The following is a 16,873-nucleotide window of genomic DNA, read 5'->3' as shown; positions in this document are numbered from 1 at the left end:
TTGAAATCAGAAATTACTATTTGCTATCCTCTCTGTGTGTGTTTCTTTGTGTGTTTTGTGTGTGTGTCCCCTCATCCTTGTAGATGAACAAGTATGTTGCAGTGAACTGGAAAAAGGAGGTCCTCCAAGGGAAATGTTTGAGATGAAGCAGGAGGTGAGCCTGAGTTCTACCTAAGTCTCTAGGGATGTCCCCACAGCCTGCCTGGCCTTCAGCTCATTCTGGGGACTGTGATGCTGCTAGGTGCTGAGTGACTAGAAAGCTGGTGACCGGGGATCCACGTGTAGGGCTTTAGCTGTCCCAGAGAACACATGGGGAACTCACGGGCTCCTGGGTTTCAGGACAGTCGTGGAGACTTCAAGAAATGAAACTGCTTATCTGGTTCCTTACAGCCAGGGAGTGATCGCAGCCTGTGTATGTTGGTGTGCGTGTGCTGTGGACAGATGGTGTCCCTTCAGAAGTCATCTGCTGGAGTCTAACCTGGAGCAGAGAGCTTGGAGAAGGACCTTTGAGAGGTAGGTGAGTCCTGATAGGGGAATGTTCACACATGGGGTTTCCCCTTATAAGAAGGGACTGGAGAGGAAAGCTAGCTCACTGGGGTGAGCCCTCTCTGTCTCTCTGTCTCTGTCTCTCTCTCAGAGTCACACACACATTGATGCTCGAATGCAGACACTCTTCCTACATACTCACACATATTCATATACAGACACACACACACATACAGACACATTTCATTCAGACACTCTCACATACACATACTCTCTCACAGACACACAGTCACAGGCACATTCTCTCTCACGTGCACTTACATACACTCATGGACTCTCTTCTCTCTCTCTCTCTCTCTCTCTCTCTCTCTCTCTCTCTCACACACACACACACACACACACACACAAAATCTGGAGACACACACACACACACACACAAATCTGGAGACATAGAGAGAAGGCAGTCACCTGCAAACCAAGAAACAAGCTCTTGCCAGACATCAGCTTTCCATCCCCCAGATCTGTGAGCACTTTTTGGTTTCATAAACATCCAGTCTACGGTATATTTGTCTCAGCTGCCTGGACTGACTGATACACTTGTCTCTTTTTATGCTGCTTTGCCAGCCCCTCAGTCACATCCTTCTTCTGCAGCAGTCCCTCCCACTCCTCTCAGCTTCCATGGAGGACTACCCTGGAGGACTCTCATTGAGCTCAGAGTACCTCTGTGCAAACTGGAACCAAGAAGCTAAAGAGGTCATGAAGTCCTTCATCTGACTGATTCCCCTCTGCCTGAGTGACTCCCCTCCATGAAGGTTCCCCAGGTGGGGGGCAGTATCCCTCTCAGAGAGTTGAGTTAACTCACTCCTCCATCACTCCTTGGCACTGTGTCTCCTTTCCACATCCCTGGAGCCTGGTTCTTTTTCTGCTTGTCTTTTCTTATCTAAACCTCTAGGGCTCTCTCTGCTTAGGTTTGGTGAACACCAGCCAGAGTAACAAGAGCCAGTGCTTCTGGCACAAAACCTTCAATGGGTTGGCCAGGCAAACCTTCTGCTTTGTGTGGTGTTGTCTAGAAAGGCCGATGTCCAAGGTAGTCTCATGCCTATGGCAATGGGTTCTGAGCTGCCAACCAGACACATTAAACTGCTCTCTGTGACTGGTTCAACTGCACTATGGTGGCTGGGTTCCAAGAGGAAACCAACCAACCAAAAAAGACATTTTCTGACCACTCCAAAGTCTCACAGCATCCCCCCACCATGCTTCATTTAGAAGACCTGCCTGGATCCAGATAGACACTCGTGCATGGTAAATACTTGCAAAAGATCATTTAGGAGGGGACATAGCCTTGCTTTGGAAATGTCATTTACTACAGCCTCCCTTCTGCCTGCAGAAATTCATGAGCCTGGCAAAGGCAAAAAAGATACCCACTGCCTCCCTCAAAAGTCTCCTCCCATCCTGCACTAGGCTCTAGCTGGGGTTCAACTCTTTTATTTTTATTAATGAGACTCTGGCTGGGGCTCCTCCCCACAGGGTCATGTTGGTGCAGAAGACTTGCACAATAGTCTATAGGGAAACCAAGGTTAGGTAACTGTGACAGACTGTGGTGCTCACTGGGCAGGGCTGTGTGTGCCATACCATGACTGTTCCCACTCCTGTGATTGTGCAGATAAGTGCAAGGTAATATGAGGGTCACCTTCAGGTCTCCCATGCTGATCTGGTAACCTTGTCCAATGTGAATTTAAAATACAAACCTTATGTCCCATTTTCTATGGTGATGTGCTCTAAAACAGCTTTGTAAAACAGCACCGATGACTTGTGGGTTATTTAATACAATGGGAAGCCCCCAATCTTTACCTTATTTGAATTTAGTGTCATACATAATATCTGACATTATGGCTAATATCCATAGCCAATGGGTCAGCAAGTCATCTTTTTATTAAAAAGAAAAGCATGCGGAAGACATCTATCCCCAGGGTGTAATTGGTGCCAGGTTATCTACATAGTAAAACCCAGAGAGTTCCCCATGTTCAGGCGTGGAAGACTGTCACCGTTCCTTCCAGAGCAGGAAGGTTACTATAGTGAACGTATTTAGCATGTCAGATCTGTGTCCACCATATTGATTTTCTCACTAAACGGGACTTGAGTTCTGGAGGTGGCTCTGGATCACCCTGGATACCCAGAGAGATCCTAGGATTTAGGAAAGATAGTTATTTGGTCACAGACCTGTGGTGATGTCATGACAGAGCCAGGACCTCCCTGGCTCTTGTAGTCACCTGTTGTCCTGGACACTCTCCATTCAGTCCTACATCTGGATACCAGCCATGTGCCAAGTATGATTCCAGACATAAAAACCACAGGGGACATCTACGTTCTGTGCCTGGGACAGCGTTTAGTCCTTGTCAGTGCCACTCTCAGAGAACAGCTGTGCTCCCAGTTTTGTGGAGTCTGGCCTCGTGCAGGCGTTGCCCTGAAGAGGCCAGTGTGCATGGTGCCCCTTTCTCTCTCTCAAGTCCTCAAGGGTTTCTGAGTCTGGCTAGGGCTCAGGTGTGGCTGCCTGGCATGGTTCCATGAAGGTTAGCCGTGCACAGTTGAACTTGGGTAGGTGGGACGCACTCTGTGATGTTGACCACAGCCTCGAGGCGAACTAGGGCAGTTGCCAAGTGAACTAACATCTGCTTCAGCGTCTTGAGAGAGCTAGAAATCAAAATCAATATGTGTAAAATTAGGCTGTCGAGTAAACCCTGAGCCACAAATAATTGCAATCTGAGGCTTGGCTACTGTGATTATCCCAGACTGTCCCAGCAGCGGCCACTGTCCCCAGTGCAGAGTCTTGAGTTCTCAGCTGCCTCTACAGTGTCACTTCCCAGCTTCTGAAGTCACACTACCGGCTATTCCTAAGGAGTTAATTTTTTTATCCTTCCCCATCCCCCAACTCTGTGCTTAGCATAGACCCATTTATGTTGTGCCGTTTTGGAGAAGAGAACACCGTAATAATTGTGTTTTAGAAATTGGAACAAGAAAATAGCAGATGCGAGTTGAGTGAATATTGAGTTTTAAACTTGTCTGGCTGTGATTTGTGGCCATGTCATGGCAAATATTTTTCAATGTCACTGCCTTAGCCGGTGCTGTCACTAAGGCAGTCAGCTGGGGAATAGAGGGCCCAGCACTCTGATCTCAATATTAATGGGAGCTGTTGAAAGCAGCGAAGGTGATAAAGTATTGTTTAGTTATTGGTGCCATACTTTGGCTGCGGGACATTATTATAAAGCGTGGCCTGTTTTTGTCAGATTTCAATCATGGCTTTGATAACAGGTTTAGAAACTTAGGGTGCAGGAGCCCACATGACACTGATTTCTTCCACCCCCTTAAACCAAAGGAGTTTAGATTGCAATCTCAAGGGGGGGGGGTGTTGAAATTTGGATTTTACTTTGTTATTTTTTTTTTGCCCTGCCCACTCTTTGGTGAAGTGATCTCCCTTGCTTGTACCCCAGCCAGTCATACGTGGCTTTAAGGTGCTGGGAAGTTGAGATAATCTTTTCCTCTGTACTCTGCAGGAGGAGTCAGTGCTGCAAGGCTTGAGGTATATTTGGCAAGCGCTGTCTTCAATCACTCCTTCCCCGCCTCCCTGAGCCAGACCAGGAAGAGAGAGTTATGCAAAGTGTATCACACTTTAAAAAAATAATATCCTGTTTTACAAAATTGCATTTCATTCAGGAAATAACAGGATTTCCCAGGTTGGCCCCAACCCCAGGAAGGTGAAGGAACGTGTAGGCAGGAGCAGCCCCTGTCATTACTAGTGCCTGGGTTTAAACTTATAATTAAAATAACCTTTAAAATTCAATTTTTATAGATGGAGGAGATAACTTGATTTGAAACCCTTCAATGCACACATTTTATGTAGCACTCACCCAAATCCAATGGTACCATAGGAAAACGGGAACATAAAACTAGATGATGAGAGTTTATACAGCTTTTAAATATCAAGCTGTCAGGCTTTGTGCAGAAATATTATAATTGGACAAGAGTAAAGAAAGAGTTATATTAGCAGGGAGGGGGTTTGAGTGAATTCAGACCGAGCAGAAACCCCCTTAGAAAAATGCTTAAAAAAATTAAAAAAATAAAAAAGCAGCAAAACAAACAAACAAAAAAACCCCCTGAGGTCCAAACACAGTGTGACCTCCCTTTCAGGGGAGATCCGCTTGATAAAACGGACACAACCCCAATAAAACTCGGACAATAGCAAAGAGCAAATAGAAATCACAGTAAGCAGTGGCAATATTGCCTGAATTGAAACAAAAATTAGGTATAATAGCCTCTGCGAGTTTTAATATGGTCTCCAATCAGATCACAATATGAAGCGTATCATGGCGGCTCTAAACACTGCTTATCGGCTTGCGATCTCCCTGCCTGCTAGACAGCGTGCATTATTTGAGCTTTGTGGGTTTTTTTCTTCTTCTTTTCTTTTCTTTTTTTTTTAAGAACTCATAAATATTTAATGCCCGTGACAGAGGCTGGGGTGGTGGAGGGGAGGGGTAGGTGGAGGAACAGGGAGGATTTCCTGTACCACAGCCCCCACAATTGTTTGCAGCTAGGACTCCGCGATGGTGTGAGGCTTTGGGGCCTTGATAGGTCTCACCATAACCCAGAAGCCACAGACAAGTAATCTGGAAGGTGTTCTGGCCTCAGTGGGGAGCCCCAAATCAGAGCAGCCTAGAAGGTACACCTTAACAGAGCTAGTCCCAGGTGTCTTTTCCCATGTCCCTCAGAGCACAGGAGCCACCAAGGAAACATAGGCAACAGAGGTCAACCCTCCAGGCACTAATGTTGTTTTGACTCTCCAAAGCCAGTGGGAATAACTGTCCTCACCTCTCGTTACCTTTTCTAGTGGTCAACTAGCTCACAATCCGTTTCTTTTCGTTTTCCTAATTTAAAATTGCATGTATTTATTTATTTTCTTGTTTCTTTCCTTAGTGTGTGTGTGTGTGTGTGTGTGTGTGTGTGTGTGTGTGTGTTCACACTTGGGCCATGGAATGTTTATGGAGGTCAGAGGACAACTTGTGCAAGTTGCTTCTCTCCTTTTGCTATGTGAACCCCTGGGATCAGACTTAGGTTGGCAGGCTTGGTGGCAGGTACCTTCACCTTCACCCACCAATGAGAGAGCTGAGTCATCTCACTGGCCCATGTACTTGTCCATGTCTTGGGAGTCCCTGATGAACTAGCTGCATGAGCCTCAGATGTTGGCTTCTATAGCCAGTGAGATTCTTCAGGGATACTTGAAACCTTCTCTGTTGTTTTACAAACTTGTCATTTCTCTAAGATGGAGGCTGTATGCATTGAGCAAGAATGTGCGCTCTGGCTGAGTCTAGAAGCCCACAATACTGATATGAGGGGCAAGATTCAAGGAGAGGCACGGTCAGGCCAGTGTCTGGAGTAAACTATAGGGGCACCATGCCAGCTTTGCATGAAGGATGGTGCCTGACTCTTGTGGCTGGGCTGGGGCGGGGGGGGGGGGTGGCTCCTGGAGACTTATGACCCCTGGGAGTCATGTATCACAGTTGGCTCTCTTGGATTTTAGCAACAGCCCTGCCACTGAATGAGTGAGCCTGGGGTTGCATGAGGGAGGGAGTCAGAGTCACAGTCGGGCAAGGACTGCACAATGTGGGCTCCAGGTCTACGGCCATCAGGGTTGCTTCTAGTATATGAGGTCCGCGACCCCTTCTTTTTCCTATTGAGCTAGGTGTGGCCCCAGGCTCCACCTGGAGGTCTTTGGTAGACATGGTCTTTCTAAACCTAACTTAATACAGCATTCTTGTTGTTTTCTGAACACATCCTACCACAACCCTCTTCAGAATGGTCTTTCTGCTGGAAGTACCTCCTCATCCCTGCAACCACAAGCAAGTATAAGCTGTGAGCTAGACTGCCCCTGCAGTGGGAAGAGACTTCCTGCAGGGAGGCCAGAAGACATGATCAGACCCACCAAAGGTTCACCTTTGCCTACAGAGCCACACTGCTTGTAGGATGCCAGGCAGTGTAGACAGGGTGGGCACACAGCAACTAGATAGATGTGTTTCTTGTGGCTTAGGGTCCGAGCAGTGTTAGTACCTGAATGTTGAATATGCTGGTCAACTCCAGTAGGGAGAGGGGTCAGGGTGTAAATAGTCCAGGGTGTCTGGGAAAATCCTGCTCAGCTGGAGACCCCTGATATTTCTGGGGTGTGACTCAGAGTCATGAAGGGGACTGAAGTCAGGGATGAGAGTTAAGAAGAAAGATAAGAGATGGAGAAAAAGAGAGAAAGAGAGAGAGAGAGAGAGAGAGAGAGAGAGAGAGAGAGAGAGTCTTAGAAAGACAAAGGAGAGAGAGTGTGTAGGAGAGGGAAGGAAGGGGTCAGGAGGGAAGTCCCAGAGACATAGACAGAGAAAGACACAGGGAGAAGAGGGATGGATGGAGGGGGAAGGAAGCAAAGGAGAGAAGAACAGATAAGAAGGAGGGAGGGAGGGAAGGAAGAAGAGATAGGAAGAGGACCTACAGAGACAGAAAGGCAGGCAGTGCCTTTGAGAGAGCAGGCTCTGCTCCAGTGTCCCTTTCATGGGACAGAGTGCTGGTTACAGTCACCCAGTTTCCTAAGACCCATGGAATGATGACGCTGGCACAAAGGGACAGGGGAGATGAAATATTCATCAGGTTAGAGTAAAGGAAACCAGGGGGGAAAAATGTGTCCCCTAGGTTGAGGTGAGCAATGGGCTCACTGACTGGAAGAGAGCAAGGGCCAGGTATGCACATATGTGCACATGCTCATGTGTGCATTTGTACACAGGAGGCTGAGGGGCAGTGGTACATGGGCTGGGGAGAGAGGTCTCACCTGGCCCTGCTGCTGGCCACCTGCACCCAGCTCAGCCTAGAAGGGGTGCTGCCCGCCCCTCTTTTTTTCTTGATACTGCAGAGGTGTTGAGATGGGAATGCTATTGGTGAAGACCCAGAGGCCTTGTGTCTTTGTGGGGAGTAGAGAGTTTCCTTCATCTCTCGGGTGTGGGTTTGTGACTCGTGAGGCCACAGCTTCATCTCATCACTTGGAACCAGGAAAGGCCCCCAGCAGTGTTGGCACAACTTTCAGAGGCCCTCGCTGTGTGATGAACATAAGTCAACAACTTTCTCCACATGCCGCCCTCTCAGCCTCCGCCATGAAGCTACTCCACTGGAGCCTTTGACGGTGAAGCCTGGGATCCTGGACTCATTCCAGAAAATTCCCTGGACCAATATGCAGCTGGGGCAGAAGCTTTGGGACCTCCCTGTGCTTGAATGTCCCTCAGCATTGGCCCTGGAGCTCTAGGTCAAGAGAATCTCACAGAGATGGGGCCAGAGAGCTGTGTGTATCTATTATACTGAGGGAATGTCCCCTAAAGATGTCACTATGAGGCACCACCAAGGTCTCCCATTTCCACCATCCCAGCCCCTTGTGGCCAAGTACAGACCAGGCATGAGCCTACTGCCCTGAGTTTCTTTCCTTGATGATGGTCGGGATGGTAGTGCTGAAGAGGAAGCTGCGCTGCATCTGAGCTGTGGGAAAGTGTGTGATGGTAAGTCCTCAGGTTTGCCATCCATCCCTCACACTCCTTCATGATGCCACAGATACGAGGCACCGACATCTCAGGGATGGCACTGGTGTCAGGATAAAGAAGCCATGCTCAGTGATGCCCAGCGGTAAGAGGCATCCTGCCTATGAAAGCACACGGCACAGTTTGGGCATCTTTTGCAGTAGTGGAGGCAGCCAGGGTAGCTTCCAGTGTAAGTGTGACCATGGACCAGGGAGGGGTGTCAGTGACTTCTGTGTTCTTAGTAGTTGCTGATCTGTTTGCCCCATGTGGCCTCTGATTACAGTGCCAGGTGGGGTTTGATCTAGCTAATGGTAATTGTTAACTTGACTCCACCTGAAATCAACTAAAATCCAAGTGGCTGGGCATCCCTGTGGAAGATTTCTTGATCAGACCATTGGAGGTGGGAAGAACCACCCTACATTTAGGTCGCACCTTCTGGAGACGATACACATAACAGGACATAGAATAAGGAAGCTCCTGCATGTTCCCTACTGGCCCTCATCTTGCTGGCGACTTCATCCCTTCAGTTACTGAGGCTTCCTCGGCTACTTTTAGGACCTACTTCTTTGGGATTCAAACACAAACTGAAGACCAGCAGCTTTTTAGGAATTTCCTCCTACCCTGCAATAGACTGGGACTGTTGAGGCATTCAGTCTTACGAACAGCTATGGGATTCCTGGCCTTTCTTTCAGGAGAAACCAGACTATAAACCACTCTACTAATAAATAGCATATACATTATATATTATACATGTATAATATATGTATTATATATAACATATGACATATATATGGCATTTATGTCATATATAAAAGATATATATTATTCATATTTTCTATATACCAGTCTTGTCCTTTAGAGAACACAGACTAATACAGGCTAATTCAATGCCACCCACTCCTTCCATCTTTTTACACCAGACACTGAATACTCACTCTGCACCAGGTTCTTCATTGGAAGAACAGATATGAGTGTCAGAAATGGAGCAAGAGAACATGAGTGACAGAGCTTAGAGGAGTTTCTATCCACAGGCAGTGGCAGACACCAATATCAGATCACGGCCTAAGACAGAAGTAATAGAAGCAAGAGAGAGGAAGTGCCATGAACAGAGAAGGGTGAGGGACAGAGTGCTCAGACTTGAAACCACGCCCAACATCTTTGTCTTTTGTCAAGCCAAGGAATGAAGATGCCCCAGCCCGGACCAAGTCAAACTGAGTGTAATTCACACCTCACATGCAGCCAATGCGTCAGTTCATTAGAACACAAAAATACACCATCAAACAGACAATCAAATTTCATGTAAAATAAGCTTCGGCATTAAAACGGTTGCTGGTGTTTTATGTGTGTGACTCGGCAGGCAGATATATTTCTTGCTACTATAGCAAGGCTGATTTGTGTGAAGGCTCCCGTCACCAAATCACTCCGAAGGTTGGGAGATAAAATGTCGCTTAGGATAATGTAATTGGCCTTAAGGTACAGGAGTTGAATTATTTTCGGTGATTTATAATCTGGAAATTAAAGACTCACTCATTTTCTAATTTAATTCCATCTTCAATGGAAAAATGTTCACTCTGATCTAAATTGGCGAGTAATGCTGCTAATTCAAATGCAGATGTAATTTCGATTCTGGTAGCAGTTTGCAGTGATTGACGGGTCTCCAAAGAATCGTTATGATCCTTGTCTCCCAATCTCACAAATTCCCCGGCAGTTGTGATAATAACTTCAGCTAAGGAGAAGGGGGAAAATCTCCATCGCCCTATAGGTTTGGGTGCTATTTCATGGGATGTGAATTGCGCTCTCTTTAGAGTCCACAGCCTTCCTCACCAGGTTTGAGGGTGGTACCCTGGGTCTTCTCTCTGAAATATGAACAGAATGGGTCTGGGATAACCTATTCTGGCTAGTGGCTAATTTTTGTATAATTCATTGGTAAGTCTCTCATCAGTGAGGAACCGGCTAATAATGATTAGCCATGATCACCCAGGCTTTGGCCCCGCACCCCACCAGCTGTGCATTGCTTAGCGTGTGGTAATGTGTCTTCATCTAAGCAGACCCCAAGAAGCCATGATGGAGAAATTATGAGGTCACTCCCACTGTGTGAGAAATGGAGAGGTCAGAGACGTGGCTGCCCATATCATCTGTTTGCCTGGCAAGCAGTTGGTAGTTAGGCCCAGCTGGAGCTCTGGTCTTCTGTGCATATGAGCCCCTATAGCCCAGCCAGGAAGCTGTGTGGGGTCTTTCCCAACACAAGGCAAAGAATTTATGGCTTTAGTCAATGGCTCTTTGAGTTGGAGTAATCAATCAGACTTTGGAAATTGGCAGAATCTATCCAGTCTCTCCAACCACATAAAGGTTTGGGGCAATGGGGGTAAATTCTTCCATATTGAGGGTGGACGAGAGGCATGGGTGAAGAGCCAGATATTTGATGGAGAGAAGCTGACCACTTCAGCTTGCACCCATCCACACCTTCTGGGAACACTTTCTTTGCATCAGGTTTTATAGCAGAACTGATTGAGTTCATAGCCTCTATCAGGCTTCAGAGGTGTCGGGGCGGGGGAGGGGGGTGGTGGTCATGGCTGGATGATTTTAAAGAAGAGAGGAGGTAACCCATAACCAAGCTGAGGGAAGAATTAGGAATAATAGTAATAATAGTAATAATAACAACAACGACAACAATAAAGATGTTGAAAACTACTTACTGATAGTTTGTAGTGTTTTAAAAGTTGTATTCTTGGCGTGTTTAAACAGTTACAAGACTGCTCACACTCATACTAGTGCCTTTTTTTCTCCTCTTATTATGGGACACAGTCTTGGACTACATCTCCCAGACTCCTTTGATGTTAGCTGTGGACCTACGGTTGAGTTTTGACTGGACAGATATGTCTATGCCTGTGGTTTTCAACCTTTCCAATGCAACCCTTTAATGCAGTTCTTCATGTTGTGATGGCCCCCAAACATAAAATGATTTTTGTTGCTATTCCATAATTTTAAGTTTGCTACTGCTACCAATTGTAATATAAATACCTCTCCTATGTCTTTGGATGGTTTTAGGCAACTCCTGTGAAAGGTTGTTGACCCTCAAAGGGTATTGACCTACATATTGGGACCCAGTTGTCTATGACTTATTTCCATGTAAAATCCATCAAAGCATCCTCTGCAAGAACCAGTACCTTTAGTGACCCATCTGATGAGAAGAAAATTTCCTCCTGCCTTCGAACACCCCATGAAACTTCATCTGAACTAGAAAAATATTCTCCCTGGATTAAACCACTGAGATTTGGGAAGCTTAATCTGACAGTGCTCCAGCACAAGCCGCACAAAGCACATAGGTACAATGAATAGACTTATTAGATCCTAGTTAGTTCTTTGTGTGTCTTAAATTAAATTAGTGCTCCATTCTGTGCTACCACATCCTTAACCCCCTCACAGGACTTGTGAACTTGCTTGTCTGACATTATGATCTCGACTCAAGTTATCTTGGAAGACTAAATAAGCAAAGCATGGGAGGGACAGATGGCCATCTCCCCTCCCACTCATGACAGAATGTCTTCTTTCAGTGGGTTGCTCTATCCAAGCAAAGGACTTTGACTTTTCCCATCTCACTCATCCATCTCTCTGCCTTTCCTCTTATCTTAAGGGGCGGATTAGTGACACTCTCATTGTCATGTTATTTATCTCTTGTCATAACTCTCATCACCCACAACATCACAGAGATACCAATGATGTGTCTAAGGGAATGATCAGCCTGCTCCTGACTAATATCTGCTCTCAGCCCACCCACCAAGAGTCCTTTTCCTTCTGGAGTCAGGCACTGGCTGTCACCAGAGGTCTTCCTCTGACAGGTAGTGGTGGTCACTGAAGTCATTGCTGCCAGTGGTTCAGCACTGGGCAGGCTTCCTAGAAGCATCCTGACCACTTGATCACAACAGAAATGATCATAGTGGTAGACAGGTGGTTTGATGTACCCAATTTCTTTAAGCCATGCACATAAACAATGGCCTGAGGGTCAGAATTCCACAGGCTATAACACAGTACATTCATAGTTCCTTTTGTGTCTTTTGTAATTTTTCTTTTAATTTAAACTAGTACCCTCTGCTTACTGGAGAATGAGGAGATCCCAGTTTACCTGCTTTGGGCAATTATCTTGGCACAAGAGTATTCTCTTGGGCAACCCTGTTTTCTACTAATAAGTTTATTCTCTCGGTGAATTTTGGCTCTTTAACTCCAAGAGAAACCTTATGGCCTATTTATTCAGCTCTTTGTGTCTTAACAATGACCAACTACTAAATACCAACACAAGTCATGTGCTGCAGTAAATAAATAGTAGGCAATAAGTTATTCATTTTCCCATCTGACCTCCACCACCAAGGCCAATAGTTGCAGATACTATTTCCATTTGGTATAGAGAGGAACTGAAACACAGGGTAGGGCCAAATTCAAGGTCACATAGCTAGCTAATTCACAACAAAGATTGCAAGGAGCAGAGCTAGTTATACACTAGCATGGCCGATAGGCTGGATCCTAGCCCGGGGACACAGAGATCTGCATCTGTGTATCCTCCAAGAAACCAGTCCCATTCTTCTTCATTGGCCTTCCTAGTGACACTGCCAGCCTGGAGCTTTGTCCATCTTCCTCTCTGAGCTCTAAACTCTGAGTGAGGAGATTCAGTCAACAGAGAGTGCCAGGAGACAAACTCAAGAGCTTGATACCAAGTCCACTTCCCGAGCTCCTGTCTCTCACTTTGATGTCCAGTCCTTTGTTGGTGGGACCAGCTCAGTTAGGATCAACTTCCCTCTGTAGACCATTTCAGGAGACAGATGCCCACAAAAAAATGGAGCAGGATAGGATAGCCCACTGAAATAAGAACATAAAAGTTTTCTAGTTTACTTATTAGCACAATGTGTAATTGGATAGAAGGAGCAGGTTTCAAAAATTTGTCTTACCATAATGACTATAATTTTTTAAAGATTGAAAATGAATCTGACTAGAAAATACCATTAAACTACCAAGTTGCTTAAAATTTAAAGGGTAATTCACATATAATGCTTTTATTTAATAGCCCAATTTACAAAACGTCTAAAATTAATGCAGATCTTTTCAGGACAAAATCAGCCGTAACTGCACCAACTAATTTTTGCTCATTTGAACTGAATTATTAATAAGAGAGAAATATACCATATGTTCCCCAAAGAGCTGGCTACATTTATTTGAAATAAAAGCAGTGTGTTTGGTGGAATAGAAGAGGCTTAAATGCTTCCAGAGAAATGGGTTACTTATATACAGATTTAATAGAGTATAAATCAAGCGACGTAATTAAGGACACAGCTGCTTCGGAACCCAAAGCTGGCAGCTTTGGCTCCTGACATTCCTCCATCACCTGCCAGCCTGTCATCAGCAATTACTTGCTCTCATGGAATAATACCAGCTCATCTATGAGTCTGCAGTCTGCACTGTAGCAAAAGGAACTTCACAGTGTGTTGAGATTAACCTTGGTCATATCTATTAACTTCATCTATTTCATGTAAAAAAAAAGCCTTATTAAAGACCTACTATGTGTAAGAAAGTCAGTTAGACTGTGGACAACTCTCTTTTTTGTCCTTTCATCTTTTTCTTTTTCCTCCCCTGTTTTTTTTTGATTCTTCTTCTCTCCCTCCCTTCCTCCCTCCCTCCCTCTCTCTCTCTGTCCCTCTTTCCCTCCCTTCTTCTGTCCCTCCCCCTTTCTGCCTACCGTTCCTCTTTCCCTTCCTTTCTTTCCTTTTTTTCTCCTTCTAATCATTTGAATTACTCTTTATCTTGCCAACTCAGGAATTCAAGTTCAGTGCCTGAGTCCTATGGATGCATCAGTGTCAAGCAGGCTTCGAGCCTAGTGGAGACTTAGAAGATTCTAGTTTCTGCTTCCTTCCACTTTGGAAGATTGAGAGTTCTCATAATGAGAGCATCTCACACAAACTGTTAGGAGGGCTCAAGATAAGCAGTCAGATGAGTGACCCAGACAGAGTGAACTCAGGGCAGGCTTTCTGATCTCCAAGGGCTCCCCAGTGTTGTGCAGACAAGCTTTTCTCCTTATGTTGAGTTGAAACTCTTTGAGTGTGACTTTTGAGATCGCATAGACTTTGGAATACTCACTCCATCCACGTGCAGTCAGCATACCTACAGCTCCGAAGGCTGAATTTGGTTCCAGTGGATTCCAGGGGTTCTGAATGGGTTTCTGGTTGTTGTTGCTGCTGTTGTTTATTTTATAAATGTATTTTTTAAAAAATGTATCAGTGTGTGTGGTTGCATGTGGAGGTCAAAAGACAACTTCATGGATTTGGTCCTTTCCTTCTACCCCTATGTGGATTCAGAGGGCCTTGTCCGGGTCTCCAGGGTTCCCAGGCAAACTCTTTACCCTCTGGGCGGTCTTACCAACCCTGAATGGAGCCTCTGTGTCTCTGTTTTTCAGAGCAGTGCAGGCCAGCCATTCTCTGTGCTATAGGCCTGCCACAGCCAAAGCCTTTGTGTCTTTTACAACCCATGGGTTTCCTCTGAAGCCCTAGTGGACATGCTACATGCCAAGCTGGCTGACAATACTGTTTAGGAGCCTGAGTCCAGTGTCCAGCCCCATAGGTAGAACTCAGTCCCCACAGGGAGAAAGAACAAGCTGATGAATGGAAGGAAGGACATGATTTCTGAAGAGTTGACTCTTAGTGTTCCTCCCGGCATGCCTCTGCAGACTTTGGAGATAAAATGTCAAGAGTGTCCAGTTCATGAGGATATGTCTTTCTGCTGTCAGGCCTGTGTGCAGATAGTTTGTTGGATTCCATAGAAACTGTGTGTGTGTAAGCATGTATGCACACACATGTTCGTATGTTCATGCGTGTATCTCGAGAGCAGGAGCTGCTGGTTAAAACCCTTTGAAGTATATGTATATTAAATTGCTTCTAGGAGTGAGGCTTTTGTTTTCATGGAAGCAGCCTTTCAACTAGCAGCCTTCAGATGGAAATTGTAGCTCTCTACATAATAGGTGAGGGGCACTTTCATTAATAGTGTGTCTTGGGTGTCAGTGACAGTAGCTTTGGTTTCATACCATCTCAGGAGCCAGGAACCACGGTTTGGGTTATGTGGGGACATGACAACCTGTCCAAGTCAGTGTGGCCACAGAGAGACCCTCAGAGGTTTGAGGCATTGTAGATTTTCAAGCTTCTCTCTGGGCCTCATTTGTGTCCTGGGGCAAGTGGTTCCTCCAGAGTTGAGGACCCTGTATCATCTCTCGCATCAGGATGCCAGCTTAGGAGAATTTTCAGTTGTACTGGGCAGATGTTGTTTCCTCACAAGGTGGCTGAGGCCATAGTGGAAGGCTGCCTTCTCTTTGCTACCTCAGCTCCAGGGCATGGCAGCCTGACTCTGTAGAGACTAAGGTAGTCCACAGGACGTGGATCCTCACAGCTTGCTAGAATGAGCCAGCCGTCTGTTTGTGAACATGTAATCATTTCTGTAGCTGATATCCATGGAGCATCCATAGCTGGTGCTAGCAGGTGTGATACAGGACTGCCCCCATGCCCCTCTAGATTTTGTATTGAAGGTTGTGGATATGAACGTGATTAGTGGTACAAACCTTTAATCATAGCTATTTGGGATGCTGAGGTAAGAGGATTCCAAGTTCAAAGCCAGCCTCAGCAATTTATCAGAATCCTTTCTCAAAATAAAAAAAATGGAGAAAAGGCTGGGGATATAGCTAAGCAGTTGAGTGATCTGCTAATATGGACAAGGTTCTGGGCTTAACCCACAGCATTGTAATTGTAAAACAAAACACAACACAGCAAACACAAACAAAGGCAGGGGCCTCAGCTTGGTAGCATCAGAACATGGGCACAGTCTGGGTTCGATACATCATAGGAAGAAGCCATAGTGGGCTGTGGGAAACCCCCATTTTACACCCTCATCCTACTTCTAGGCCAGGACTGAACCAAAGGGTGTGGGAGCAGGCCAACAAAGCAGAGGTGGGCTTTGGACTAAGTTGTTGAGGGTTCATAGTGTCTCACCTCTGGCTTACTGGGCTGTATCCAGAATTGGGTGGGCACCAAAGCCCCTTTCAGGTTCTCCATGATGAGACTTTGGCATCAGCCAATATCTTTCAGCACAAAGAAGGCAGAAGGGATGACATTACTATGATGGCAGCCTACAGTGCCTTACTAGTGTCACAGGGTGAGTAGGGCTACACACCAGGGCTGTAGACGGATGTCTTCATGCCTCTTTTCAGTGTTTCAGTGTTCATAGGTCAGCTTAACCATGTCCGTCAACTCTCTTGTCTCTTAGGAAACCCCCATGTCTCCTATCAGGCCTATAGGACAGAGTGCCTCAATCTCCGACACCATTCAATTCCCACGAAGGTTAGCCAGTAGCCACCTCCCCTGGAAGCTCATGTCAGCATCTGGGAAATGTAGGCTTCCCTCTGCCTACACTTGCTAGTGTATGGGGCTCACTAGGAGCCTTCTTTCTTTACTCTATACCAATCAGAGTAGAAAGAATAGGGTGTGGTGTGAGCAGGTAAGTGGAGTGTGTGTTTGGAGGGGGGAGGGGTGGGATGGGAAGTGCAGTGCATGAGAGAGAGAGAGAGAGAGAGAGAGAGAGAGAGAGAGAGAGAGAGAGAGAGAGAGAGAGAGAGAGAGAGACCCACTCAGTCCCACTCAGAGATGAGCAGCTGCAGTGCCACCTGGAGGCTAGCTTCCACAGTTCTGTTTCCTCTGCCATCTGCCCTCCAAGACCCAAAGTAGACAGCGGACATGGACCTGGACACTGGGGAGGAGTGAGCTCTTAGCCAC

This window comes from Mus caroli, unplaced genomic scaffold, assembly GCF_978045245.1.
Source record: "Mus caroli unplaced genomic scaffold, Mus_caroli_1 scaffold_8, whole genome shotgun sequence".
Lineage (NCBI taxonomy): Eukaryota > Metazoa > Chordata > Mammalia > Rodentia > Muridae > Mus > Mus caroli.
This window is presented reverse-complemented; position numbering follows the sequence as displayed.